This window comes from Osmerus mordax, chromosome 22, assembly GCF_038355195.1.
Source record: "Osmerus mordax isolate fOsmMor3 chromosome 22, fOsmMor3.pri, whole genome shotgun sequence".
NCBI lineage: Eukaryota > Metazoa > Chordata > Actinopteri > Osmeriformes > Osmeridae > Osmerus > Osmerus mordax.
Window position 1 is genome coordinate 9,801,279 of NC_090071.1, and position 26,323 is coordinate 9,827,601.

At 48.8% G+C, this 26,323-nt stretch overlaps 1 protein-coding gene and 1 pseudogene across 1 annotated transcript in view; both read left to right on the top strand.

The window, feature by feature from the left end:
• The window catches only part of nrp2a (neuropilin 2a), a 73,370-nt gene that overhangs the window by 13,344 nt on the left and 33,703 nt on the right, over window positions 1–26,323 (top strand). The window lies entirely within an intron of this gene.
• On the top strand, window positions 18,612–25,617 carry LOC136966294 (neuropilin-2-like; annotated as a pseudogene).

The following is a 26,323-nucleotide window of genomic DNA, read 5'->3' on the forward strand; positions in this document are numbered from 1 at the left end:
CTGTGTGTGTGTGTGTGTGGGGGGGGTTGTTTGCATGTAACATAGCAAAGGCAGGCAGCACACAAGCTGGAAAAAATTTGAATCGGGGCTGTTGAAAGGTGAACCTAAGCTTCGTGCTCACTCCATCTCTCCCTCCCTCCCTCCCCCCTTCCTCAGCCCTCGTGTCCCCTTACCCATGGGCTTAGCCCTAATCACCCTGAGCTACAGGGAGGAACTGGAGATGTCCAGCTGGCTGCCTCGTTACTGTGGTCCCTGGGGGGGACTCTTAACACACATACATACACACACATATACACACACACAGCCCTGCGATCCCCCCCTCTCATTCTCTGACCAAAGCTTGTCACCCAGTGGTTTTATGTCTGGGCATCTCCCCGTGTCAATCTTTATCTCATGCCAATAATGCTGTTAGGGCCCCAGCTAGCTGACCAACAGATTTAGCATGAGCCCCAGACCTGGCCGCTGACCCCTGACCCCTAGCCCAGTTCCTAATCCTGGCCTTAGGATAAGCCCTTCGCCGGTCTTGGCTCCGGCTTGTGCCTCTAGCCGTAGCCCAAGTCCTGTTCCTGACTTCTGGCTACTGACCAGGGCTGCTGTAAGAGCCATAGAGACTAACTTATCTGCCCTGTCTGCCACTCAGAAGACACGACCACTCAGAAGCGGCATCAATCAGTCATGGTTTTGTTTCTTTTTCCTCTGTGTGTTTTTGTTCAGAGAGAACTACCCACCCAGTCAGACCCGGCACCGTTCCCCCATGAGGCAGGACATCCTCCCTTCCCCCAAGCCTCACCGCCGCAACCACCTCTACGAGACGGTGGGCGAGGCGAGCTATCGCCAAGCTAGCCCCGGCCGCTACACCAGCCCGGAGCGCCATGGCAACCAGGAGCGCTACGCTAGCCCCGGCCGCTACACCAGCCCGGAGCGCCATGGCAACCAGGAGCGCTACGCTAGCCCCGGCCGCTACACCAGCCCGGAGCGCCATGGCAACCAGGAGCGCTACGCTAGCCCCGAGCGCTACGGCTACAGGGAGGGCAGACAGAAAGACCCCAGACAGAAGAACCCCATGGTTGGAGCGGTGTAGGAGGAGCCACGGACCTGTCCGTCACCTGGGTTTCCATGGTTACCACACACTACAGTTAAGCCTGCTAACCCTTAGGTGTGTCCCCACTGACGTGCTTCAGCCATGGGCCGGTTAATGGGCTGAAGATGCTGGTCTGTCAGGTGGCTGAGGTCTATCTAGATATTATCAGGTCTACGAGAACTAAAGGGGGTAGCACTACAATCAGCACGGACCTGGACATTGGCTGCAAACCATTCCACTTCTCAATGCTCCTCAATATTTTTGAAATATGGAAGTTCTCGTGATACATGAACTGTCTTGTGTATTTTATGCCGTTTGCATTGTATAGCTGCATGTCTGTCACAGTATGCAAGTTAACTGATACTGACAAACCAGCCCCAACAGAAGATACACAGGAAGTTGAAACGGCACGATAATAAATAAATAACAAGATCCGAAGAACAGGAAGACTTCCCTTCAAAGCATTCCCTCTCTTCCTGGTCCTGTTTGTACACGTGTGTATTTTAAAGTGTTGTTCTTCCCCTATCTGGTCGTGGGCCTCACTAAAGATTCCAGTAGCCATCTTGTTCTTTATGTGTATTTCCCTGTAACTAACCCTATTATTTTGAATTAAAAGAGTTTTTATAAGTCTCCTATGTAAGTGAGTGATGTTTCTGAATGTATTGGTTGTGTGAGCGGATCAGGTAGTTACAGAGCAGCTGTAGACTTAGCATGCTTACCTGATGTAGTCTTCTAGTGTGAGGGTGGACCTGCCTGTTAGCCTGTCCTGCTATTGGCCATCACACTGCCTGGGTCATCCATCAAGATCGTAGCCAACATGAAATTGTTATGTCCAATAAACGTGTGCTTTTTAAAAATATTTTGCAAATACACTGGAAATTATCCCATGCTCCTCCTTGAATCGTATTGGCCAATTTAGTCGTCTCACTTTACGCGTTGATCAAATTATGTCACAAGGAACTATGCTTTACTGCATGAATCAGCAATGTGACTCATCTCACCAAAATGATTAGGATTTTCAACCCAATTTATCCAGCTAAATGAGCTCTTTCAGATAGAGACCCAGTCTCTGTGCCGATAATGACTGAGTCGTCCTCGACAATTAGAAAGGGGAGATCTCCTCTGAAGTGATTACCGCTCAGTTTGCTCCCTCAGAACCCAAAACTGCAGCTGATTGGCTGAATGAGACTTGAAATAAGTACAATTACCGTTGGAGAGAGAACGAGAGAGGGGAGAGAGACACAAAGAGGGGAGGGGAGAGAGAGGCTTTATCAGTTTGTGATAATCCCCACAGAGACCCGTGAGTATCTGAACCATCTGGAGATCTGTCCCCTTGTCCTCCAGAGTCTGTCCCCTCCGTGACTTCTCCCTCCTCCCTGCTGGAACGACACGCTGGAGGCCCCTCCGCTCGTTGCCCTGCGGTTGAACCCGAGAGCGAGGAGGAATATCCCTCCGTCGTCCTCGCTAACTCCTCAACAGTAGGGGCCTTGTCTCTGCAGCCCTCCATCCTCTAATCGTCTTCATTCCTTCTGTTTCGGCTGATTCGACTGGCACACGGCACCACAGTTCCACCCAGGTAGGTAGTTGGAAGTCAGTCCTTGGGAACAGAGCAGATGGGCAGACATCGAGACAGACTTTCAAAGACGGGAGACAGGCAGAAACGTGATGGCCAGTGACGTAGAATGGCTGTGATGGCCGTCTGACAAACAGCCCTACTCTGTACTGCTCAACAGGCCTTGATAATCAGATTTCTGGCTGCCAAGGCTGACTCAGGCAAGGCTGTTTGAGTTCAGGTGTGTGCGTTTGTCCGTCCGTGTGTGTGTGCCTGTGCGTGTCTGTCCGTGTGTTTGTATGTCTGTCCGTCCGTGTGTGTGTGTGTCCGTGCGTGTGTCACTTTCCCATCACCATGACCCAGTCACAGTCCGACACAGGAAATTCCTAGTTACGCCACATGACAAGACGATGCACCTCTTATCTGCTGTGTGGATGACCTCTCCATTACAGCAGGTTATTAGTCTCAGCGTGAAGCTCCCTTCCTATCCCACAGTTGGCTGTAGTCGTGGCAACAATAGAGACAGAATCATATCTGCTGAATACTCAACTTCCTCTCTCTCGAAACTTGTTTGTCTATTTTGAAAGCTCCTGCTTCCTTTTGGCCTCTCCACTGTTTCTCATTCCTCTTGTTTTGCATTGCTGGCTTACAGAGGTGGCGTGAATTAATTTGACACCTCATAATTCCACATATTTAGGTGTGATTCCTAAAAAACAGGAAGGGAGGAAGAAAAAAAAAGAGCAAAGCACAATATGTTCTCCTGTCGTTTCTCAAAAGCAGAAAATAGTCTGTGGGAGAAATCCCTCGATGTGTTCTTTAGCATTCCAATTCCATTGACACCCTCAAGTACACCTTAGCTTGTTAGCATGTGTCAATCAAAGCCCCACTCAGGGGAGGGTGCAGTTGAGAGCAGAAACAGTTACTATCTCTCCCACACAGCCCCTAAAATAGAGCGAGAGCAGAGAGATGGAGAGAGCAGAGAGAGCAGAGAGATGGAGAGAGCAGAGCAATGGAGAGAGCAGAGAGATGGAGAGAGCAGAGTGATGGAGAGAGCAGTGATGGAAAGAGCAGAGAGATGGAGAGAGCAGAGAGATGGAGAGAGCAGTGATGGAGAGAGCAGTGATGGAGAAACCAGAGAGATGGAGAGAGCAGAGTGATGGAGAGAGCAGAGAGATGGAGAGAGCAGTGATGGAGAGAGCAGAGAGATGGAGAGAGCAGAGAGATGAAGAGAGCAGAGAGATGGAGAGAGCAGAGAGAGCAGAGTGATGGAGAGAGCAGAGAGATGGAGAGAGCAGAGAGATGGAGAGAGCAGAGAGATGGAGAGAGCAGAGAGATGGAGAGAGCAGTGATGGAGAGAGCAGAGAGATGGAGAGAGCAGTGAGATGGAGAGAGGGAGCGTGTGGGTGTCGGCTACATCCTTGCACCACACGCCAGAGACACGGGCGAGCGCTCGGCGTGACCTCGCCCCGCTCTTGCCCGCTTCATTAAAGGCACATTCCACAGCGCTAGGCCCCGGTCCATCATCCTTCCCTGCTATCTTCCCTTCGCCATCATCATCCTACCCCCTCACCGTTTTTCCATTCATTCTAATTCCCCCCTCAGGATATCACAGATTCTGGATCAGGGTCGGTCACTAGCAGGTAGGGAAGGGAGGACAGATCAGGTAATGACAAGGCCTGGTTAGACTGAGTGGAGTCCCTCGTTCGATCTAGTCCTCATTAGAAGCTCTGGTCCGGGCAGTGGGTGGGCTGCCAAAGCCCATGTTTCAACTGTCTCCCTGTGGAGTGTTGGGAGTGATGGGGGAGCATTAGCCATTAGGGTTAGCCATTAGCCTGCCCTTCACCTGGCTTTAGACGAGCAGAGTCTCCATAGCCCATCCTGTACATAGTTCTGCTCATGTTTAGGTTGTCATTATTGGTTTGGTTAATAAAGGGAGGACAGTAATTGGAATTTGATGAAGAAGGTATGAATTTCCTGAAATCATCTTTCTGTCAGCGTCTGTCAGTGAAATGCTTTGTTGTACCCAATGTTTTTCTTCCAGGTTGGTATAGCAACCAAGTGTAAATGTGTGTCGTATTCACCCTAAATGCACATGCAGGCTCCACTGCCTTTGTCATCGCCCACACACATAAGCCTACCCCCCAACCACCATTTTTTCCAACCAGCTGTCGTCATAGCAACGGTGCCACCACTCCTGGCACAGCGATTCCTGTAACTGTTGGGCAGGTCCGATGACATCGCCGTGGCAACGCTGAAAGGTATTCCGCCTTCCATCCCATAATAAGGTGCGAACGCTGCTCCGTGCTCTCATGTTTGGCCGTAGTGACACCTTTTGGGCGATTGCTATGCTAGCACGCGCGCGCGCACACACACACACGCTCATTCCCACTCACACACCTTCCCGTGGCTAACAATGGGAGCTTTGAGAGCATGTGGTGCTGCTGTATCTAGCATGGTTTAACAACCCTGTACTAACACACACACACATACACACCCTGAGGAAGAGACTGGAGTCCAGAGTAGTAAACCATGTGGACCCTAGAGCGCATGGTGCTGTTGTTTGAACAGTGCTGTGTTTATACCCAACAGCTGAGCTCTCCAGAGTCCAGACCCTCATCCATCTGCCTTTCACCACGCAGCCCGGATCCTAACTCACCCGTGCCTACACACACAAACACACACGTAAATACACTCACCAAACACACACAAGGGCTACTCACCAAGACACACGACACGTCATTAACACACGCGTCCACGAGCACACACACACACAGTCATCTGACTGCTTGGCAAAGGGTTGCAACATTGGCGCCCTTCTCAGGAAGATGCCAGGTGTTTAGGTTGGCAGTCACAGAGGACGCCGGCCGGCTCATGTCAGAGGGATTGGGTTGCGGAGGCCTGGAATGTCAAGTGTTCCTGTTGGCTCAGTCATCATTCTGCTGTGATATCCAACTATGCCTCTGCAGACAAGTGGACCAGGTTACAGCCATCTCTGTGTCCCCTGGCTCACGGGTCAAGGTGACCGGCGAGAGGGGAGCCCAAGTGGGGCTGAGAATACTTCTGGAGTATTCTAAAGACATAATCTACTGTCTTAAGTGTTAAAACAGAGTAACTGCTTCAACCCTGTCATAGGATCTGGGGGGTTCTAATCCGGTGATTGGTTTATGATGTTACAACCCCAGGAGTCTTTGAGGGGTGTTTTTAGAGAGTTAGTTGGGATTGAGAAAGGGAGGGTTCCTCTGGAAATTATTGAGCAATTCAGGGAAGCATAGAGGAAAATTGTTCCAAACCTAGAAAAGTCCTCTGTAATGTTTTGAAGTCTCAAACAAGGAGATGTTTGTTTAAACTTAATTTATGGGAAAGGCTGTTTTTCCTTTTATCCTACTGAAGCTATTAAAGATTTTGCTCATGGCTCTGAGCCAGTGAATTGGGACTGTGCGAATTTTAAACAATCCTGTGCAGACATGAGTTAAGACCAGTGGATACATCTCTGGACCACACACACACACTCTACACACAGCTTTTTTCAAACGCTGGGCAGACACATTCACTTACACATTCCTTCATACCCACACACACACACACACATTCACACACACTTTAACTTTCTGAGTGGCAGGGTCTAAGCTACCCACAGCTTCATTAAGGCTGAGAATGTCCCCGTCATTAAAGTAAGGCTGTTAGTGGCTAATTGAAAGCTCAAGATTGAAAACAAACTCTAAGCTGTATGTCTACCATTCCGGTTGTCTCCATCTTGACCAATTGGCTGAATTGAGTTTTGCATTCAGCTTGTTTTCTTTGGGTTGGATCTCTTGGGAAATAGAAAATAATATATTTGAGAAGTTTCAGAGTTTGTTTCATCAGTTTATTATTTCACAGGAAGTTGAAATGGATCTCTACATACGAGTTCAAACATATGACACTGAGGATTTTGTATTCATTGTCATTCTAATATTGTGCCCTTTTTAGAGTAAATACACACTGCCAGTTATGATAGGATCATCTGGAAAGGTATGCGACTGAATTCAGAGTGTCTGTTTATCCACCCACAGAAGAGTCAGGAGTCAGGTTCCATTTCATTTCATAAACCTGTTCACTCCACCATCCCTAGACAAAATACTCCACACAACCCTCCTGACCCTCCTCCTGATCTCCCCTCCCCCTAACACACACACACACACACGCACACACAGGAGGAAACACACAACTTTAGATCACACCCCATAGCTAATACCAACTGCTTGCCCTTCTCCCTCAACAGCCAAAGTTTCCATCTCTCCCTCTCTCCCCTCTTCTCCTGTTACCCCTGTCAAACACTGGCAGCCAGGAAGAGTCCTAGAGCGGAGATAGAGCATACAGTAACACACACACACACACGCACACATGGTAGTTCATTTTCCCATTTTATCCTCATAGGTCTGGCCTGTTCTTCTATCCTGTACAGATGAAAACACATCACATGCTATGGTGTGCAGGTTGTTGATAAGAGTGTGGTTGTTCAGTTGCACAAAATAGATGGAATGGGGGGATGTGTTTGGGGAGAAAGTTCCTATTTCGTGCTTGGCAATGTTTTGGTAGACTTTTGTGTATATTAATTTATGTTAATAGGTTATGATAAACATCCAGCCTTCACAGAGCTGAGCTTTGATGGAAAGCTATGGAACCATAGAGAGTTGAATAGATGAACGGAATGTAAAATGAGGTCATGAACAACAACTTTTGTGAACTGCAATCGTAAGGCACTGTTGCCATGGAGATTGCCGGTAACATTTCGGGAACCAGGGTAAACACTCTGATGACACCGTCATTTTGGCACCCAACTCTCCGAGGGAGACACCATGCTAACTCTCATCTATCAACTATAAAATATGGTATTAATTATCCTCGCTCTCTAGGTATGTTCATGTTTTATTTGCATTTTAAATAACTGACAATGTTTTAATTGAGAGCAAAAACACAGCCTATCAACACTTTGAAAACAGTACTGTCACTATAGTAAGAAAGCATTTTTATTGAAATCTTCCTGAAAAACAGCTGTGTTATTTGATCTTCTCAGCTATTGTCTGTGGTCAGCCTTCCTGCAGTCTGTCTCTACCACACCGCCCCGGGGGGAAAGAGAAGTCTTCTCTCAAACGGCCCACGAATCCGCATGAGGAATCATCCACAGACGAGTCTGGCCACATCACATCCGAGACAAAGACTCTCCGAGTGAGGAAGACAGTGGGTGTCCCGCTAAGAAGATGACCGAAAGGAAAACACATTCCAGCTTCTTGGAGAAGAGGTTAGCCAACAAGAATGTGGTTCTTAGCTCCTCCCGCATCGAGTCGATCTACTCAGCCAATGAGATCCTACCGTTTTCTAAACCCTCTCAGAGCCACTTGAAAACGTCGGACAATCCGACAAAACAGTCTTCTGTTAACCAGTGCAGACAATCAGCCAATCAGACTCAAGTACATACCAACTCCTGTCTATACCTCTTAAATCAGTTGGTCATTCAGAAACAACCAGTGTAACCGGATTAACCCAGGCTATCGCCACAATGCATGGATCAACCCTTCCTTCAAGCAGTCAGACACTCAGAAGCAAACACACCCCAGTTTATCTCAGAATTAGGCAGCCTATCAGACGCAAGCATGGCAATCCAGCCAATGGACCAATAAGAGCCTGGCCCCTGTTGCCCAATCAGGCCCAACCCAGCTCCAATCAGCAGTACCACTTGCAACAAGCCCCTCCCAGCCGCTGCTGCAGTCCAATGGAGATAGACGTAGGTCTCCATACAAACAGCATAGAGATGCTGAGTCCCGGCCCCTTAGGAGGACAGGGAGGTAGAGAACTTGTGGCAGATCCAGAGTGACTATCTGTTGTCTTCATAAACCTCACAGACACACAGAGTGTAGGTTTGAGATATCAACTCCAAAGATTTCGATCAGATATAGATTATGCTTCTTCATAGGTTTGTTGATTCCAAATAAACATCAGGTTGTGTGTTCAGTTGTTCTTTGTGTAGAATGAAAGTCCCTTACACACACACACACACACTTGCTGAAGTGTTTTCTTGCACTGTTGTCTTGAGGGATAATCTACACCAAACACTGCTGTGCTCTCTGATGGTTATCAAGCTCAACTCGAGAAAATGTCCCCATCTCCAACTCCAACACACAAACACAATCAGACACATACACTTTCTCTCTTTCTCACACACACACACACACACACACACACACACACCCACACACTCACACACTTCCACACAATATATCCACCACAGTGGACGTCTTACCCTGGCCATTAGCTCAACTTTCCCCAATCCTTACAAACACATAGTTGTTTGGGGGAATCCCTCTCTATGTTGGTTGATACCCAGCACACACACTGTTTCTCTCTCTCTCACACACATTCTCACACACACACAAGCACACACACACACAGAAGGGCGCCACAGGACGAGCAGGAGAATAATGTTGGCATTGTAGCAGCAGTGCGTGTAGCCGCACAGACCCCATCCTGTGCTTCGAGTCCAGCCCCACGAGGCCCGGGGGCGGTGAGCCTGGCCCTGATAAGTGACTCATGACAGACTCCTTCTGGGAACCTGGAGGCCTCCAGGGCTCCCATCAGGGAGAGCCAGCCAGCCTCCATCCCCCTCCCTGCCCAGACGCCGGAGCTGCCGTGAGGCCAGAGCCAAGCTGCACTCCCCACCAGCGCCACCGAGGACACTCGATTTTGAGTCTTCCAGCAAGGAAAATGCTTCTCCCCCTCCGCTAGTGAGAGTTCTTAAATAACCTCCTCTGTGGCGTGCTCGGTCGAAAACAACATTGGCCGGGTTTCCCAGATTCGTTAAGAATCTCTTAACGCTAAGAGCTTCTTAGGAGCGTTCTAAGAGCGTTCTAGAGCGTTCTTAGAACGCTCTTAAGAAGCTCTTAGCGTTAAGAGCTTCTTAACGAATCTGGGAAACCCGGCCATTGTCCGTACTGGCGGCTGAAGGCGATGTCTCATGTCCCAGTCACGAGGGGGAGAGGAAGGTCATGAACTAGTTCCTTCCCTCTCTCGCTGAAGGCTTCGTCTCTGTTTGGTTAGATCGTTTACTCTGGGCGGATCAATGGTCCGCTGACTTCACAAATGTGTGTGTGTGTGCGTGTGTGTGTGCTTCTTACTGTATGCTGTGGAGAAACCCAGGAGGATATAGCAGAGTACATATTGATGCAGTGTGTGCACATTAAATCCAAGCTGCCGTTCCAACATGCTGCTCTATAATTGAGTCTTTAGACTCTCTGTCAGTCAGGCCCCAGCTCACCTGCTCTGGGCACGTCAAGTGCCCGTAATTGACAGCCCACTCGGAACGCTTTAGCTATGCATTTTACAATGACCTGGAATCTCTCTCTCCCTTTCTCCCTCTCTCTCTTTCTCTCTCTCTCTCTCTCCCTTTCTCCCTCTCTCTCTCTCTTTCTCTCTCTCTCTCTCTCTCTCTCTCTCTCTCTCTCTGTCTCTCTCTCTCTCTCTCTTTCTCTCTCTCTCTCTCTCTCTCACACGTTGTCTTTTGCCCTGTCTTGCTCTCTCAATCGTTCCTCTCCCTCTCTCCCCAATCTCTCTCTCTCTCTCTCACCACACGTTTGTCATACATCCCCATGCGATTTCACACTTTTTCTTCTCTTATTCCCTGCCTTCCTCTCTCTCTCTCTTTCACTTCTCTATTTTCTGCCTTCTCCCCCCGCCCACCCCCCCCACCCCCATCCACCCACCCACCCCTCCCCACCCCGCTCGGTCCAGGCGCTGGCGTTTGAGCAGACCGCCAGTGTCTCAGCTGGCACTCTGAGGACCATGGTCAGGGTTCAGTTACTCCGGAAAGTTCTCCAGTCATCTTGTGGGCATGCCATTCTCTCCCTGGCTGGTCTCCAGCTGTCTCTCCTGCATAGGTCATTCTCCATATGTTTCTCTCCCCAGCGAACGGACCTCGTCGCACCAGCATTATGTATTTAAGGTCCTAACTCCCTGGATTAGATAAAGATCCAGCTCCTTAATGGCTATTTTGGCAGCACGCTTCTCTTCAATTATGGACGCCCCCACATGCTCTCTCACACTCCAGTACTTCTAATGCAAGCCCACTTGCTTGCGAATACACATGCACAGATGCACTCAACCCCACGTCAGCGCAAGCACACACAAACACACACCATACACACATACACATCTTCACGTGTCTGCAATAATGATTAAGTATCTCCATTTGCCCATGGTGCCCATTTGATTTGTTTCTTGCAGGTAGGCAGAGAGGCAGAGCACTGCTCCGAATGGCATAATAATGAACAAGGCTTGTATATAATGAAACAAAGGATGTCGTGCTTCAATTAAAAGCCATTTACTGCTTCAGATCTGTGTGTGTGTGTGTGTGTGTGTATATGTAAGCATGCTTGTGTGTGTGTAAGTGCGTGTGCACACGATTGTGAGCTTAACGTTTTCCTCAAAAACATATTCATCAATCTGGGAGACATCGCCGTTTTGTTTGATATTGAAATGAGTGGTCCGGTGCCAGATTAAGTGCGTTGTCAATGTAATTGCTCGGCGGCGACCAGCCCTCGCCGCCTCACGTGCTCATCTGCTCACTCTCACACTCATCTTTAATGGCCTCATAATGTTTTGCGCGTGTGTCAAAACGTCACTGTGTCGACAATGACCGTGGGGCGCCAAGCGACCGAGCCGTCCTCGGCCGTCCTGCGGACCGTGCCTCAAACCTTCTACCACGTGTCGTCTTCTCACCAAGTCACCCTGCAGTTCCTCTCTTCCATCCTTCCTTCATCCCTCCTTCACCCCTCGCTGGGGGGGGGGGGACCTAGAGTGCATTTTTTGTGAATGAGATGAACAGACCTGGGATCGATTTCCAGCTCCCGGTTTTTCCGGTTTGAGACGCTCTCTGCCTGGTGACGGCAGCGTGTGCGGGAGCAGCTCTCAGACCCTCGTCAGCCTGCTACGCTGGGACCTGGTTATCGTTTACTGCAGCTGTTTTCCCATTGTGGGAGGATTAACCGGGGGGTCGCCTCTCACGTCTGTAAACACCCCGCATCTCCCCTTCATAGAGGGTCACATGCTGTAGTCCCAGCACGGCTGTGCTGCTAGGGTATTTAACTTGCGGGGTTTTAAAATGGCAGCTTTCGCTCCAAACATCCCTCACCCATCATCTGGGCCGGAGAGTAACAAATGAGTGAGTTGTTGAGGTGGGCCCTGATCCAGAGCCAGAGAGTGTGAGGAGGAGAGGTGAGTCGAGCGTGTCCATCTGGTAGTCCTCAGTTGGGAAACGGAGACGTTTTAGAAACACAAACTGTTGAGAAACTCTGGTGTGCGTACACCTGGTCTAATTGGGGCTGTCAACTTAATGTGGACGACAAATGAGCTTCTGACCCAGGGAAAACAATTAGACTGCGCTACCTTAACCTGAGACACATGCAGGCGACCCCCGCGACACTACTAGGAAATAATGAGCAGGGGCATGGCCGCTCGTAGGCCTGTGTGTGTGTGTGTGTGTGTGTGTGTGTGTGTGTGTGTGTGTGTGTGTTTGTGTCTAACGTGGCTCATGTTGCAAAGCGATTTTGACTTCATTCTGATCTGGAGCAGGTTTTTATCTGGGCAGAGCTAAGATGGCTCATGTTCAATCCAAAGATTAGGATGGCATTTCAGCCACATTTATTCTTTACCTCCCAGTATTGGCAGGTCTTGTCACCCATGGCGTTCCCTGTATCACAAATTCTTGGCCCTTGTTCATTTCTTATTGACACCATGGATAATCCCACCACAAACCACAATCCCCTTTTTAACCCCCCCACTCCTAACACAAACACACACACACAGGCAAACACTTGTCACCACCATTGCCATAGCAACGCAGATCAGCAAAGCATCCCATCCCAATTACAACACTGACATGACAGCTTCCATTGAGACACACACTATCTCCCTCCCTCCCCCTGACTATCCACCCCCCCCACCCAACAAACACACACACACACACCCCAACGCACACACCGCCCCCACCCCCCCCACTGGTTTGCTCATCTGAGTGATTGTTCTGAAGGCCATTCAGAATGGCTTAGTCTCACTCAAGCCCACATCAAAGACCTCTCAGCCAGTTAATGTAGCTATTGTGTTGTTCTTCAAAAGACCAAGAAAGAAAGAGCGGTTTAAGTAGCATCCTACGAGCTGCTGCTGCCTCTTTGGGATGGAGGTGTTGGTACGTGTGTGTGTGTGTGTGTGTGTGTGTGTGTGCGTGCGTGTGTGTGTGTGTGTGTGTGTGTGTGTGTGTGTGTGTGTGAGTGAGAGAGAGTCTGTGTTTAATCGACAGAAACGGGATTAGTTCAACACTTCCTTTGTCGCTTTCTTGCTATGCTTTTCAGTGTTTGCAATCTGTGAAAAGGTGTGTGTGGTGTGAGAGTGTTTTCTTGAGGTTGTGTGAGCTATCTATCTGCCTGCCTGCCTGCCTGCCTGCCTGCCTGCCTGCCTGCCTGCCTGCCTGCCTGCCTGCCTGCCTGCCTGCCTGCCAGCAGACTCTGTATGTCCGTGCAACCATGGTGCTTCGTAATAAACTTGTTTGTTGTGTCGAGCCACAAGCCACCATAAATCACCCACCACTTTTACTCTGGTCAAAGGCTCCTGAGGGTGTGTGTGTGTGTATTCTGTGTAAATGTATGTGGGGGACATCTTCTTGCAATGCTATCTGGATTGCCTTGGCAATCATGCCTCCCTAACATTCTCTTCCCTGTGTGGATTTCCTGTCAGTCTCCACCACATTGGTGTGAACATCATTTCAGGTTCAGCTGATTGAAAAGAGAGTTTAACAAACACCTCAACATGAAAATGATCAGCTACGAGCTCAGAGGAAGTCAGAGAACAGAATGTATGGAGGAGGGAACCAACTCAAACATACAACCAACAGGTGTTCATTATTCAGTCGGGCAGACAGTACATCGTTGATGTACATCCGTACATCCGTGATGATCAACAGGACACTAGATCACAGTAGGAACACATATGTGAAGGCATGATTAGACAGAATACATAATCCGATGATTATAGGCATATCACGCTTTTCTTCCACACTCCTGCCGACTCCTCTTCCATCGGACCTGAAACAGGAGAGTGACCTGATAAACAGAACAGCCTCACCGTATTTCTGAGTGACACTTACAGGAGCGGCCGTGCTTATTTGTTTGCCGCGCCAAGCGCAATTGATTAGCCATACATAGGAAGCCGGGCTCTGATTGAATTACCACTCAGATAGATTGACTGTCAGTCCCATTTCAGGAGATCTCCATCTCTCTGTCTAGCCCTGTCATCAGATCATATTAGAGTCTGTGTCAATAACACAATACTGGCATGGGTTGGCCTTTCATATCTGGCCTGCAGAAATCCTATATCCTTCTCTGAATAAGCAACTATCCCCTGTCACTTTCAACTGCTCTGTTGGTTTGTGTGTGTTGTGCGTGTGTGTGTGTGTGTGTGTGTATGAAGGTGGGTGCAACACATGACTGACACAGATGTTTCCTTGGTGCTCAGAGACTGTAAGTCAATTAGCTTTGGCTAATGGTCTGTCTGCATGGGGATGGGCAGCTAGCCGTCTCCCCACACACCACAGCTAAATCAAATCTGAGACATGCTCACTCCTCATTTCCCAAATACATCTCCTGTTTCCTAATAATAGTAATAGTTTTCTACTAATATTAATTTGATTAATTTGATACTAGTGTCCTAGTTTCCCCCTCTCCTAGTGTCCCCCTCTCCTAGTGTCCTTCTCTCCTAGAGTCCTTCTCTCCTAGTGTCCTTCTCTCCTAGAGTCCTTCTCTCCTAGTGTCCTTCTCTCCTAGAGTCCTCCTCTCCTAGAGTCCTCCTCTCCTAGTGTCCTTCTCTCCTAGTGTCCTTCTCTCCTAATGTCCTCTCTCCTAGAGTCCTTCTCTCCTAGTGTCCTTCTCTCCTAGTGTCCTTCTCTCCTAATGTCCTCTCTCCTAGAGTCCTCCTCTCCTAGTGTCCTTCTCTCCTAGTGTCCTTCTCTCCTAGAGTCCTCCTCTCCTAGTGTCCTCTTTGTAGACTAAATAGGAGGCTACCTTAGAATACAAAGAAAAGGACTTTGCATACAGAACTCTCGATCTCTCTCTCGCTCTTTCTTATTAATCTCCCCCCTCCCCCCTGTCTCTCCCCTATCCCTCTCTCTCTCTTTCTCTGTCTGTTCTCACACAGGATGTGGGGTAATTCCACTCTTCCAGTGAAACAATGGGCTTTGGTGATTCACCCACTTGAATGGGCTGAGGCTCATCAGGGTCCACTTGTCCCCCACTGTTATCTTCATGGTGTTTGTCGAGGGCTGATCCTGAGCCGTGAGGCCAAGTGATCCAATCCCCAGAGAGTCAACAAACCGTGTGGACGGCCCTCTACTCTCTATTAGACACACTAATGTGATCCGTTCCTACAAGCTGATGGGATAAGGTAGTCCCCCACACCTATTCACCCCCCTCCCTCCCACACACACACACACACACACACACACACACACAAACACACGCACACTTCAATTCCAAGTCTCTTGGTAATCTATCTTGCTCAAGATGTGCATGTTGACGTCAAATTCCTTGAGGTTAACAAAGAAATATTTCAACGTGATACTGCCATGGTTGTGATGCTGTGCATATTTTACACCATGACACAGAACTTCTCTGAACTGGGGGTTTTAACAGGAGTTAGTCTCTTTGATGAGACTTTAAAGAAACCCACAAACACGGTGAAACTGCAGGATGAAACAGTCTCTGAGCAGACTTTCTGGAACGAAATGGCAAAAGAAAAATCATTTGAGCTTAACATATTCAATCTTGATCTTGGAACTGGAGCTACAATGTTGACCCAAGATGGACTGGTTAGGCCTGGGCTCATGTTTTACTGAGATCTCGCTGATGTTGTACTTGGAGTGGTTTCTACGTGTTTTTTTGCCTCCTGCTTGCTGCTTTCCTGTTCGCTTGGCAGCAGCTCATGGACCTAAGTTCACCCTCATGTCTGAACCATGTGCAAAGGCCTGCCCCCATATGGCCAAAGTTGGTATTGCTTAACAAATAGACCAAAAGATGATGAGGTCTAAATAACTTCACTGTCCAACAGAAAGTCATGGAATCTTATTGTTATTGAAGCTTTAGCACTGCGATCTATCTTGCGTAACCAAACCGAGCTACATAACAGCAAACCACTAAGTGACTGGTTTCCATTTTAAAAGACATGAAACTTCTAGCAATGTTAAGACATAAAGTGGACTCCTATTTTTCTGCCACTAAATGTAGTCTGGGTTTCTTGGTACAGTAAAAGGTGTTTTTCTTCTAGTTTGGGAGGTTGGACACTAGATTCCAGATGTTACCAGATGTTTCCACATGTTCCTAGCAATAGGGGCAGGCAGATTGGCGGTGGATTCTGTACGTGTATAATTATTACCCTGGAATGGACCTAGAGGGTGGGTGGGCTGGAATTCAGTGGTGGAAATAAACCTGGAATAGTTTGGGATGTGAGACGAGAGGGTGGTGTCTCCTGGAGGAGCAGAGAATGTCTCCTTCTGAAGACCTAGTGTGGGAGTTTCCTTTGTGAGATCATCAAGCCAATCGTGTGTGTGTGTGTGTGTGTGTCTGCATTGACGAGCAGTGGATCTCATCCCTAAAGCAATGTACGGCAAAAGAAACAGTAACTCTCTCTCTCTCTCTCTCTCTCTCTCTCTCTGCTTTGCTTATAGTGCCTGGCCTCATTAAAATCACCCTAAAGGTCAGGCAAAGGCTATTCCAACCTTATCTGAGATCAGAGGCTAGCAGTTCTTTCAACAAGCGTGATCACTCAACCCTCTATTGACAACTGCAGCTCAACAGTGCTTTTTCTTAACTCACTGAGGAGTCACCATTCTTGCCAAGATGAGAGGGGGAGGGAAAGTGCTGAAAGAGAGAGAGAGGGGGGGGGGAGAGAGAGAGAGCATGAGAGAGGGGGGGGGGGAAGAGAGAGAGAGAGAGAGAGGGGGGGGGGGAGAGAGAGAGAGAGAGAGAGAGAGAGAGAGAGGAGAGAGAGAGAGAGAGAGAGAGAGAGAGAGGGGAGAGAGAGAGAGAGAGAGAGAGAGAGAGAGAGAGAGAGAGAGAGAGAGAGAGAGCGCTATCTGCCTTGCTGTCAGTCTGCAGGGCAGACTGTGATAAGCAACTGACTGTGGCAGCAGCTGGTATCTCTCCGTCTTCCTCATCCTCCTCCTCCTCCTCCTCCACAAAAGACCTGGCTATCATCATCACCCCCCTGTCACCTGTCCTCCAACCCCGCCCCGGCCCCACCGACCCTGGGGACACAGATATGATGCATGCTTCAGGAAAGGTATGTGTGTCTGCAGCTGGTGTTCAGTGGCACAGTAGGAGGTTTGGGCTGCCTGGCACCAGACTGCCAGGAGGGGGGTGAGGGAGGGTGAAGGGCAGCCCCCTTTCTCTTTTTTTTCTGGTGGCAGAGGGGTGGAGGAGGCGGGGGAGGGGGGGTGGAGCCAGAGCTGTCAGGTCAGGTGACACCTCTGGGGGCACGAACAGGAAGTGACCCAGCGTTGGCGGACAGTCTCCAAGGGTTGCGTTCTGTCTCCGGGGCAACGGGGGTGAGGAGTGAGGAAGGCATGATGTCCTCCCAATCACCCCCACCCCCCACTCCCCCACTCCCCACTCCCCCACCCACCCGCCCCCACACACACCTCCCCTCCAGCACAGAGGCATTCTATGCACACATACACAAAAACACCGCAAGTGCACAAATCCAATCCACACGCAACAACACATCTCATACTAGAGGTTATGGTCCACATGGACAGGGACAGACAACCATCAAGGTCTGCAGGGGAACGTGGCAGTCTGGGCCACGCCCCGGAGCCTCCGATTAACCAATCCCTGTGACATGTGACAGACGTGCCCCTAGGCTATTGGTGGATTTCAGATTGATTGACACGGTGTCTGGAAAGCAGTGAAACGTTGGCACACTGTGGAGACCTGAGGGTGAGCCGGCAGGGACGAGCCCACTGAAGCGTCAGACAGCATGGGTGACGATGACCCTCCCCTCGTGCCCCTCACATGAAGGACATGGTCGTCAGATGTTGTTGTGGTCTGAGGTGGACGAACGCCCTTACAGTAGCCCCCTTCCATGTCTTCTCCATGGCTCCCCGCTGAGCGCAATGCGGAGCAGGGCTAATAATATCTGGAGCAGAGCGCGGAACAAAGCATGGCCCCAGGAGGACTCGGTGCTCGGTGATGATGAGATGCATCAGGAGCACATTATGAAGCAGGCATGCTCTCCGGAATGTGCTTTGGGTGCCTGGGTAGGTCCAGTGTAGTCCATTTACTGTAGGACGGTATACTGTAATCAAGGAGTAGGCATAAAGGGCTGGACCCGGGAAGAATTTCTCAGCAGATTATTTTGGGCTCGGTACTGTGTTATTATACAGCCTTTTTGTCTGTATTTAGGCATGCTGATTGCAGGCCTGAGTTTGGGCCGGGCCGGGCTGGGGTGGGGTGGTTCTCCCCAAGCCGTGGGGCAAAGAAACATATGACATTAACTCCTCTTCTGATGCTTGATGTGTGTTGTGGGGATTGGGTGAGAAACCAGCTGTTTGAAAACCCTGCTGCTCTCCCTTTCTCTACCTCTCCTCTCCTTCCCTCTTTCCCTTCTGTTCTTGTTGAAAATATATCCCCTGGACATGTTCTGCCCCGAGTTTATAAATGCGTTTGTTATCAGTGAAACTTTTATCTGCTGTTATCACTGTGTGTGTGTGTGTGCGTGCGTGTGCGTGTGTGCGCGTGAGCGAGCGTGTGTGTGTGTACGCGCTTTCCTCTCCATAATCAGCCACCGACGGAGGGCGGAGCTGAGGCACTGACTGTAATGCGATAGCTGCTCCGCTCAAAAGTGCTATCACATACACACTCTCACACACATGCCGCGAGAGCGCAAGCTGTACGGAGACGCCGCCGCAGACAGAAGCTACAGTAGGAGTGACAGAGATGGAATAAATGCATCTTTTGTAGAAGGACAAAACATTATGTTCATGACTGATCTCCTGTTCTGTTGCTTGTTCGAGAAGCAAAATCTGCGCGTGAAGAGTGAACGACAGTAGGTGTTCTCAGTTGTAGATGACCGGAGAGAAATCCCCGGGAGCGCATGACGGAGGGAGAGACAGCGGGTGAAGGCAAGCTCCTCTATCGTATTTGGAGGGGACTAAGATTCCGCACGTCTGTCAGGAAAGAACCTCAAGTCATAAAACTGATGGACTGACATTATTCAACAACAAAACTGGAATTTATTAAATCAGCGTTGATGGACAAGGCTGCTCTCAGTCACAAGAACATGAAAGTTAGTTGGTGGCACCCAGGAGCCTCATTCAAGTAGGCTGGCACAGTTGAAAAGGAGGGCTGACAATATTGTTTTTAGGACAATTTAAGACAATATGTGTTGTTTAGTTGGTGAAAAGTAGCGGAATAACAGACCCAACCCAGACTTTCAACAGATTTGCCAAAGAAGGGTGAGGATTTTGAGGAAGAAAGGACACACTGCAGAACAGAAATCTTGAAAAATGATTCTCAAGATGGATTTTCTGTCATCGCTCCTTGGAATTTTACTCGTAATAACTGTAACAGGCAGAGCGCGTGGAGCTGAAGGTGAGTGGATGTCAGTTACTGGTCAGTTAGACGCGTTTGAACCAACATGAAAGTATTTTTGCATACAGCTAAATTATGAATTAATAACGTTCTCTTGCTGAATGAACAGGCTTATCCTGATTATATTTCTATTTGTAAATTAAAATAGGCCAACACCCGAAACCGTAGGCTACTTACAGCTTTCTCCACGTTATGAAAATACGGTCATCTTGGGTTGTCTTTAGTATTTGTATTAAAAACTTCCCATCTACTTCTAATCATGAATTTTAACATATTTTGCGTGAAATCGGAAACCCGGTGGTCTGGTAATCCATCTTAAAACTCAATTCTACATTAGCATTAAATATCCTACAGTTTCACATTCGCGGAAGGGAGGTGAGGAACCTATCTTTGGTTGTCCATTCAACACGCTCATCAAGTACGGATGGCATCTTTTCACTCAGAGACCTGATCATATCTTATAAAAAATAATGGACAGGTCTTAATGCAGCTAGGGATTAGGCCATTCATGAGATACAATTATTCATGCTATTAACGTGGTTCTTCTGAACAATTGAATAATTGCAGGGCTACATCAATGTAGTCTTGTGAAATACGTCCATATTCTATATTTTACAAATAACTTTCCTTAACAAAAAAAAAACACATTGGCATAAAATCCATCAGTTATAGTCACGGGAAGCAATCTCCGTTTCTTGCCTGCTGACTAAGTAATTCACATGGCTTTCTTGTGAGTTTAACGTTTTAATTGTCATTTCTTGTTTTGTTCTCATTGGCGTGCATTTCATAGTTTATAAGCACCGGGAGAGGGCCTCCAGTTTACAAAAATATTCGAGTTAAGTTACGCTTTGAATCATGCGGTCATGTTGCATGCCATCTCAGTCACAACAAGCATCATCACCATTATCATCATCCTAATTATCATCATCATCAACAGCAGAGTTCTCATTATCTCGAGGCTGGTCGCTGGCATTGTCTGGCAGCTTGTATTTTATTTGTGTTTTGGCTGTGCTCTTGGCAGCTTAAGGCGTCGGCAGCAAAAGGATTTCTTGCTGCAACATCACTGTAAACGCCACGCAGCCTCACGGACGTATGCGAACCTAACTTGCAAACCAGTAGCTTGTCTTAAATCAAAGCCAAAAGTTTAGCTTTAAACTTCAGACTGTATGGTTGGTGTGTGTTTGAGGGGGGGGGGGGGGGGGGGTGTATTGTGTGCGTAGATGTATCTTCACATGCATAATATAGCCTTCCAGTGGTTGTGAGAGGTAGGTTGAGCAAACGCTGTTTGTGGTTTCTGGCTGCCTGTGTGTCAGTTGATCAGAGACAGATGTGGGCCCTTGGCTTGCTGGGCAGCTCTCCCTCTCCTCTGGAGCTTCAGCCTGCCAAGGCACTCCATGTCCCAGGCTCCCCTCTCTCCACAGAACGTACACACACCAGCAGAGACAGAGAGAGACAAGGCAAGAGGCGGTGCTGAGCATTTAACAGCAGAGAGAGTGTCAGAGAGAGTTGGAGGGGCCCCAGATTGGGGTGGTGCCTGCGTGTGTGTAAGGGGGGGGGGGGGGGGGTTAAACATCTAACTGCAGATAAAGGCAGGGGGCAGCATCAGAGAGGGGGTCACAGTGTAATCAGCAGACGGCGGGGAGGCATACGAGAAGGTATTTGGGGCTGCAAACACTGCACCTGGAGTGAGATGCCAGGGGGCTGAGCGGCTCAAAGTTGGAGTCAATCTCTGGGCTCCAACCGCCAAGCGGGGACAAACTGGGAGACAGTCTTACACTATGCTCTGTAGTTACTGCAATTTGAGTCAGTGACATTTCCATTAATAACTCATTAGCATTTTGATTAGCATTCACTTCATTAACCAAGCCATTAACATGTATACACAGCGCGTCGGCAGATGTCTATAGGTGTTCAGAAGAAGTCGCTCCTCTCTCTCTCTCTCTTTCTCTCTCCTTGTTTTAACCGGAGCCAGACTTAAAGGTATCAGCTGTGAAAACAAGGTGAGGTATTAGTATTCAGGGCCAAGACAACAGGCGAGGGAACCGTTCAATACTTTGGAGAAGGAGCGAGGTGGGAGCGGCACCCCGAACGCTGGAACGGAGCGAAGGGGGTGAAATTAAAAACGAGACCCCCATAAATAATCCAGCCAAGAGCCCCGTGCTCTGCTTCCTAGTGGGGGCTCCGAGGTCCACATCACGGTGCTGCTGTTTTGGGGGGGGGGGAGGGGGGTAAAGAAGCTGGCTATTGTTGAGGGGAAGGGTGTTGTTGTACTCTAGATTAATCTGTACAGGAGAGAGAGAGGGGGAGAGAGGGAGGTAGATAGAGGGAGAGAGAAAAGTGGAGAATGGTGAAAAGTCTTGCTCGGGCAGTCTAGCGGAAGGCTCTGCTTTTGTCTCCCGGGCTGGACGGAGGTGGACACAGCACCTGGGTTCATTTGTCGCAGGATCAGCAGACTCAGCCATCTGTTTGCTCAATTGATCCATTGATCCATTGATTCATAGCAGTCCTAATGCATTTTGTTGATTAGCCCAGAGAGCCACTTATCCTGGGAGGGAGGGCCATGGGTCACGGAGCATGTCTGGAGCGAGAGAGAAACAGACAGAGAGATGGAGAGACTCAAAGAAAAGGAGATCTTGGGTTGTGTTGTGCTGTGTGTGTTGATTTTGCTAGGTTCAAGTAAACGAGGGGCATTTGAATTTTCATACTAACCTTCATCAAAGCCCCTCGCTGTAACTGGAGATGGCTGTTTGGAAGACAGGAGGGTTACACGTCAAAGGTATGTGGCCTACTGTATCTCTTCCACTTATTTTCCACCCCTCCTCCCACATCTCTCTCTCTCTCTCTCCAGTCTCGTGTGCAGAGTGGTTAGATTAAAAACAGTCGAAGAGAGGAGCGCTCTGCAGGGATGAATGGATGAATGCTGCCCACTCTCTCCCCTCTGATTTCTCACTCTGGGCGATAGCACTTTTTAATTAAGGTGGGGGGGAGAGAGGGGGGAGAGAGAGAGAGAGAGAGAGAGAGAGAGGAGAGAGAGAGAGAGAGAAGAGAGAGAGAGAGAGAGAGAGAGGATGGAGAGATTTACCAGAGCCTCTCCACAGACTTATCCCAGAGAATGTCGCTACAGAACCCTGATAACAATGCTTATAGAAATGGGCTGACACACACACGAGCGTACAAACATTGTAAATACACAAATTATTGTAAATATTTCTACAGGCTGTTTCATATTTATAAAAGGAATTAGGATACAGACTATTGTGACATTAATTCCACGTCAGTCTACATGCATGCTTTGCAAATGTACTGAATGGCCACACACACATGGTTATTACAGTATGGATGGATTTCTAATTGGAAAGAATTGCCGGTAGACGAGAAAGAACTTAAAGAATTAATTAAATGTTTATTAGTGCATTGGCCCATCACAGCCTAGTTCTTGGTGGTCAATTTGATGAAGTGGGTAAATTACGTAGTGACTTATATGCAATGGAGTAAGCGAGTATAAATCTTTTCTATGATTACTTTGTTTCTAGGGCACTGTACCTCAGGGTCTCCTGTCTTGGCTGTTTTCTAGATGTTTCCCTGCTCTAACACACCTGATTCAAATGAATGGGTCGTTATCAGGCTTCTGCAGAGCTTGCTAATGACCATTCATTCGAATCAGGTGTGTTGGAGCAGGGGAAACATCTAGAAGGCACAGGACAATGGGCCCTGACAACCAGGGTTGAAGACCACCGTTCTAGGATTCTGCATGAGATGATCTAGTCTCAACATAGAATACGACAGTGTTCACTTCTATTCGTGGAGGGGAGTACCATGATAATATCATAACTCATGATGTAATGGAAGTCTCCCTGTTCTCAAGCTGGAAGGCTCGTGTGATTTATATAGACCTAAGTAACGTCTGTGAGATGGCTTATGACCAAGGCTAATACTGATAAAGCAAATCCTACGATCAATCATTAAAGCAGCCGTGTACATTCTCATTTAAGAGCAAACACGTCTATTTTATGAACACTCCCACAAAGACATATTGCACAGGTGCCGCTTTGAAAACACACTCATTTAAGCTTGTACTGTTGAATCGTAAGGACACAAACCAGAAAACGCATCCTCACCAGAAACGCATCCTCGCTAAGATTTCTCTCTCTCTCTCTTACTTTCACACACACACACACACACACACACACACACACATACACACATACAGCCGTGTCGTGGCTGACAGCATAGCTGCTCCAGGGTCAGGGAATCTGATGATGGCCAGCTCTTAATGAGCCTCGTCAGGATCCTCTCCCCTCCCTGTCTCCCTCCCTGTCTCCCTCCCTGTCTCCCTCCCTGTCTCCCTCCCCCTCTCTCCCTCCCCCTCTCTTCCCTCTCCCCTCTCTCCATCCCTCTCTCCATCCCCTCTCTCTCTCCCTCCCCTCTCTCCCTCCCTCTCTCCATCCCCTCTCTCTCTCCCTCCCCTCTCTCCCTCCCTCTCTCCATCCCCTCTCTCCCTCCCCTCTCTCCATCCCTCTCTCCCTCCCCTCTCTCCATCCCCTCTCTCCATCCCCTCTTCTCCCTCCCTCCATTATCTGACAGCATTCCTTTGTCTCTCCCACTGCATTCTCCTACCTCCTTCCATCCATCTTTCCTCCTGTCTTTCTTGCATCCCCCCTCTTCTTCCTTCCCCCTCCTTCTCTCATCCTTTTCGTCTTTCTCCCCCCCCCCCCCCCCCCCCATGTTACCAGTAAAGCACATGAACGGCCAGCTCAGGGAAAAGTGTTGAGGCGGCAGGGATTCTCCCAAACGGCTTAATCTCCCCAGCTCGGAAGATAGCCCCGGCACTCTGTTAGAGCCCAACAATTGGGGGAGAAGACACTGTCTGTCTGTCTGCTGACCAGATAAAGAGATGTCTCTCTCCCATTCTCCGTCTTCCTCGCTCTCTCTCGCTTTCTTTCTCTCGGCCTCTCTATTTTCCGTTATCTTTTCATTTGGCTGACTTTCAGTGTGCCACCACCGAGTGATTGAACAAGCTCTGCGTGTGCGCGTGCCCACGTTTGTGTGTGTGTGCGTGCCTGCCTGCGTGCGTGCGTGTGAATATTACGTTTCTGAGTCCAAGTGAGGGAGAAAGTATGGAAGGTTCAGTTTCACTATTTCATCAAATGTCACAGAATCTAAAGTGTGCCTTTTAAAGCACAATAGCCTTGGAAATGTCAACTCTTGAAACGCCTATTATACTCAAACTCCCTAGAATTGTATCCTTTTTTAGGAATAGGTGAACCTGACAAGACACATCAAGTCATTACGATTTGAAAATAGCAAGTCCGTACGAAATAGTACAATTTGAAAGTCTGTGCTCATTATTCACACTGTATGCATGGCGGCGAAGGGGTTAACCATCCACTCGCATCGTTGTCATGGTGAACGTTTCGTTTGTGAGAGATTTTTTTGGGGGGGGAATTTCTCTAATCTCCCCTCCATTTAGAATAATAATGCCAGTAAATCTAGTGCGAGGAGTGAGTGATGAGAGCCAGTTTGGTATTGTGCTGGCAGGCTACATGTCGGTGTGTGTGCTTGGCGTGTTGGTGGGAGATAACGTCGGCCGAAAAAAACCCACGTAGCTGCCGGGGTGCTGTGCGAGAACGGAGGCTTTGTTACTTCAGCTTCTCATTACTGAGTTGGGGCGACCCCTGAACCCCTCAGACAGGCCAGTCTGTGTGTCACTTCCTGCCTGGGCTTCCAAGCGATGCCATTGGCCGGCTATTGTTCCTGGGAGAGGAGCGATAGGATCAGAGAATGTGTCCTAATGTTTGCAGATTGTCTGCCGGAGCAACAATTACACTTAGAGAATGCTCCCAGCGGAGTACTGGTCAGATAAGGAGCTGGGTGTGGAGGGCTGAGTATGTCTGTGTGGGTGTGTGTGTGTTTGTGTGTGTGTATGGCAGGGTTGGGGTGCAGAGTTTATGTAGAGATCCTCATCCAGAAGAACCGCACATTTATAAACCCTCATACGAAAAGAAAATAGAAGTGTTTATTAGCAGATTCTAACGACCATTCCTCTCTGCCTTCTCTCACTTTGTCTGTCTTGCTCTCTCTCGCTCTCTCTCTATCTCTCTTTCTCTGTCTCTCCCTCCCTCTCTCCATCTCTCCCAGATGTGACGTGTGGAGGGCAGCTGGATGCCAGCGATGCGGGCTACATCACCTCCCCAAGGGTATCCTCTGGAGTACCCGCCTCACCAGAGCTGTCAGTGGTGATCACCGCCCCGGAGCCCTCCCAGCGCATCGTCCTCAACTTCAACCCCCACTTTGAGATCGAGAGACTGGACTGCAAGTAAGAGAGGGTTGGGGGGGGGGGGGGGGGTACGGTATCAAGAGGTGAGAGACGCCAGATAAAGACCATGCGAAAGGAGAGATGGTGGACACAAATATTAATTGATCATGTGTTTATATCCGTTTACCGGTGGTTGTGGGGGGGGGCGACATGCAACATTGCTCCAAAAATACAATTGGATAAATGCAGCTGGATAAACACTCGTGAATTAAAGGATGCATGACAACAGCCCAGGAGAGAGGAGGTGGAGAGAAAGGAGGAGGGATGAAAGAATGGGAGGACAGGGTAGAGGGGTGAGGGAGGGGGAGGGGGAGAGGGAGAGCTGGGGCAGTTTCCAGGGCGGCAGTCGCAGAGAGAGGAGCGGAGAGAACGCTGACCAGCTGTTGGACTTGCGTGGAGACCAGACTGGTCAGCTTCCTCTCCCGGAATGATGATGCTAATATGAATCATATGGTCTTCTATTGTCTCTGACCTCATAAGAGCGAGGCCGTCTTCTCTGGTCTCCGTTGAGCGACTGCCTCCCACAACACAGTTCACCAAACAATACGATACAATACAGGACCCTGAGACCGCTTTCCCAGTGGTGTACAGGCTTGCTGGTGTAGGAATAATCAGTATTGTACTATACATAATACACCCCAGGAGTGTATAGATTCATACAGTGCATAATACACTGTACACCCACACACTTTACGCTGTACATACACAAG